Here is a 4,550-nt window from a genome sequence, read left to right on the forward strand (position 1 = left end):
ACGTCTCATTCAGACACAAGCACAGGTCCCAACAAAGAGGATACACTCAAATGTTTACAAAGCATAAATAATATGTAAACAAAACAATAAAGAGCATAACAGACAGATGATTTACAAGGGAAAAATATAATCTCCCAAAACTCGAACTATACATTTGACTGTTTCCCTCCCAGCCAGGTCCTGGACAAAACCAAGTAATCCCATCCCATCCCGAGACAAAGACAGAAAACAAGTTGGAAAACAGACATAGGGGGATAGAAGACGCAACGAGTACGTCCCTGCCCATTATGGGAAGTCGGGAACCCCACCCAGTGAGTGAATGGAGTTGGATGGATAGGACAGCAGATCTGATGGACACAATGAACGGCTTCAATCAACATCTCATTCACTTTAACTTGCACAATGCTTGCTTTGGTTTCGTGGTAGACAGTTCGTCTGACGCCCGAGTTGCCAGGGTTCGAATCCATATTTGTGGCAATGCAGAGTCATTGTAAAAGTCTCATTTACAGTCTCACTTGTGTTAATTGGAGTACGTTACTGAATTGTAACAACGTTGTTCGTGTCCATATAAATCTACTACCAGCTGCACGTTGAGCTCATTGTGGGTTTTATGATACATCAAGCTCGTGTAAAATTACATTTACATTTGACCGAAAAATGATACATAACGATAGAAGTCTACAAATCATATTGCAGGTTTATTTCAGTTCCAAAAGCCATCACAAACATTCATCCACTGTATCACATAAGTCTTTGGTCACCAAATAAAAGCATGAAGTTTGCTATGTGTACAGTGCAACATAAAAGGATAGAAACAGTTTTACTGATAAAACCCTCAAATGATAACAAACCAATATGTTGTTGCTGGTAAGTTGCTTAATTGCATTTGTTAAAAAGCATAAACTGTGAAGCAAAAGTGTTGAAAATCGTTTGAATAAAGTTTAATGCAAAAAAAATAATTCTTAAGCACTTTATGCCGTTCTAAGCTGTCGTTGCTGCATTTTTTTTCATTATTAATTATTATTATTCTGATTAAGGATGAGGGGATAAAGAAAGAATGAAATTAAATGCACAGAGGTGTCATTTCTTGACAGTCACCTCTAAAGATTGCAACTCTTAAAACTATCATAAAAAGAATAGTGAAATTTTACATTAGGTATCTAGAAAATGCTGAACATAAAGCTACATTGGCCAATTAAGTTAGGGTTAGTAGAAAGACTTTTATTCTGCCATATTTGATTCTTTCAGATAGTTCTACATAGCTGCCAACTTTTCAAAAATAAAATAAGGAACGCTCATTTTGCCCCGGATGAGGGGCGATGTGTGCCGAAGCCCCCCCCCCCCCCCCCCCCCCCCCCTTCATCGAATCGCAACATATAAAAGTCAGCCTTTTTAATTACTATTACTAACACTAACAAGTTTGAGATGACAGAGGCTAGTCCAAATGTTGCTCAATTATCGGGTTTAGTACCAGCACATTTGAATCGTTAAAATGACACTTTCCACAATGATTGTTGTTTTGTTTTTAAGGGTTTTACGGCGCTTGCAACACATTTAGGTTATATCAGCGCCAGTAAAAAGGAAGAAAATTGGATAGTAAAAAGTTCTAGAATTACAGTTGAAGCATCCAAGAGAAAGTAAGACATAGGGGAACTGGGAACAAATAGGGATCAGATGTAGATTCCAAGAGCGTATCACCAATGTACTAAGTTTGAGATCACCTATAAGTCTTATCCGGACACAAGAACAAAATCCAACAAAGAGGAACACACTCAAATGCTTACATTATACATTAAAAAATAACAAATATAGTAATAATACATAACAGAGAGATGATTTACAAGGAAAAAAATATCATCTCCCAAAACAATAAATATGCATTTGACTGCTTCCCTCCCAGCTAGGACTCCGGCGAGGGCCAGGAAAAAAACAAGTAATCTCATTCCAAGACAAAGACTGAAAGCATGTTGGAAAACAGATATAAGGGGATAGAAGACACAGTGTGTACCTCCCTGCCCGCTATGGGAGCTTTCCACAATGAGATCAAAATTCAGAACGGACAATATAAAGAAAGAATTCAACTGCCTCAACTTTGATAAGGACCAATACACAAGAAGCACGATTGTAAAATAAATGAAATAACTTAAGATGGTTAGAAATGCATAACTACCAACCTGGTACATCACTTGAGAGGGCGTTTTGGGGTAAAAATTAGGTGAGTTCAGATAAAAAGTAGACGATTGCATATATGTTTTCTTTCATGCAACATAATGGTCTTTAAGTAGTATACTATAATAGTAGTTATAGTAAAATGCACCTCTAAATATTAGAGAATTCCTACTTCTTTACTTTGACAAGATAAACACACCTAAAAATGGAGTATACTTATTTTTCTTGAACCTAAACCGTTACAAAAGCTTGCTTGAAAAAAAAAAAATTAAAATCAGATGAAGATGTTTTTAAAGGGATTAAATTTATATATTTCATAAATTAATAAAGGGAAATAATCATTGTCATCTTTAATCAATATAAGCAATTGATTTTCTTATTGAATACCTTCCAATCAAAAAGGTGGATTTAATTTATTCTTAATTAAAATAATATTTGTAACAAATAGTGAAAGTATCAATACTGTCTTAGAATATTCAAAGTATATCGAGGCTAACATCCATATCCTATGCAAATCTCCAATACATTATGAAAGGTTTGAGTAAAATACAGGCGTCATATAAACGAATGGAACTTTTTTAATTGTTGAAAATCATTTATGTTAGAGGCATAATTCAAATTAAAGAGCTACACAAATGGAGATTATGCTCTCACTGGACACCAATAATAATGATAATAATAATAACAACAATAGTAGTAGTAGTAATAGTAATAATAATGGATCAATAATAATAATTCATTAGGCTCACATGGCTTTTTTACCACAAATTAGTCAAAAATTACAAAATACGGATTTTGAACTAAAAATAAGCACTTACGGACTCAGGAAGTCAAATACGGAACAAATCCGTTTTTAACAGAACGGTTGGCAGCTATGGTTCTACAAAGCATTTGTCTCTCAAGCTGAGCAAATGAATGTTCATATAATATAAAAAAGGATATTGCAATGATGAACAGATTGTACTATATAAAGATAAAACGTTTTTGTAAACCCCCAAAATATGTCAATAACACTATACAATACAATGAATGTAATACAAATCAAATTCATGATTGTCATTACACCGATTGAAACGCTCTTTCCCTTCTATATTTATTTCTTTCATTAAAAATCTTTGTCTTCACCAAACTAATTAGTGTACCTTCAGGGATTCCTTTTTGTGAAAATACCCTGTGGTGTTTTAAGAACAGAATAATTTCAGACTTTCTAGGTAATGATCCCCTTGAACCATGTGCTGAAACATCTTCGACAAAGTTTTTAAAATATGACTTGACTCTATCTGTATCCTCATCTGACCATGACATGTATCTCCGATTTTTGCTTGAATTCCTCTTGGGTTCAGTTTGTTTTGAAGAACACGTAAGCTGATTTGGCACTCCTGCTTCACCATCAAATATTTCTTCTTGATTTGCAGCTGTTACTATGGATGTTCCAAAATTTGCATTTGAGTCTCTATTCACTACAGAGTCATTTGTTTCAATGTTACAATTTCCTTCCCCAGTGACCGATGCTGAGTTATCAATTTGACCCAAAAAATGACCAACTTCTGTTATTTCTCGTATTGCAAGTGGACACTGATAAATGTTTTGATTGATTGATTCACTGTGTCCCATATGTCGATAGAAGACATCTCTCTCGTGTTGTGGGACATCAAGTAAGGCAAATAATGTCGAAGCTCGGTGCCTGAATTTATCAGCTATTAACAACTGGGGTTTCTCTAAATCCTTTACTAAGGAAGTGACATATTTGATGGCAATGTAACCACTTACATGATCTTTGGATATTCCTGTATTTGGAAAAAGAAATGGGTTGTCTGAAATATCAACAGCTTTACGCTCCTGTGCAAGTTTCCTTAAAGGCTGAATTGTGTCATTGGGTATCAACACAGGGACCAACATCTTGCTTCCCTTTCCAGACTGATAGGCCAGCTTATACTTCTCAAGTAACGCTTTTTCCAGAGGATCAGTGACATGTTGTACAAGCTGGGGATCAACCCATACACCTGAATCTGCATCATTCCAGTCTTTTAACAACATCCTTGCGGGTTCTCCGCCTCTCCTCGCATTAAACATTGTAAGCCTAGCTACGATGACATTGCGAAGCCTAACAAACATATGTGAATCAAATAATTGATAATCATCCTCACAAATACGGACCATCTCTTCAGTAATAAATTGCCGTAGCTTCTTTATATCATTCTCTAATGGCATCTCTTTGGGTTTTCTCAAATTTGTTCTCTTTGCTTCACATTGAACTCTGGCTGTAAAAAAAATACTATCCCAATTATAATCCAGGACAGCTTTGAACAAATCTATCTCTGCGGATTCTTCCATTTTGTTTTGCATTATATATTCCCCTTTTAAGAAATTAATTAACTTTT

The sequence above is a fragment of the Berghia stephanieae genome, chromosome 12 (genome assembly GCF_034508935.2).
Source record: "Berghia stephanieae isolate SIO BIC M18660-M18661 chromosome 12, UCSD_Bste_1.3, whole genome shotgun sequence".
NCBI lineage: Eukaryota > Metazoa > Mollusca > Gastropoda > Nudibranchia > Aeolidiidae > Berghia > Berghia stephanieae.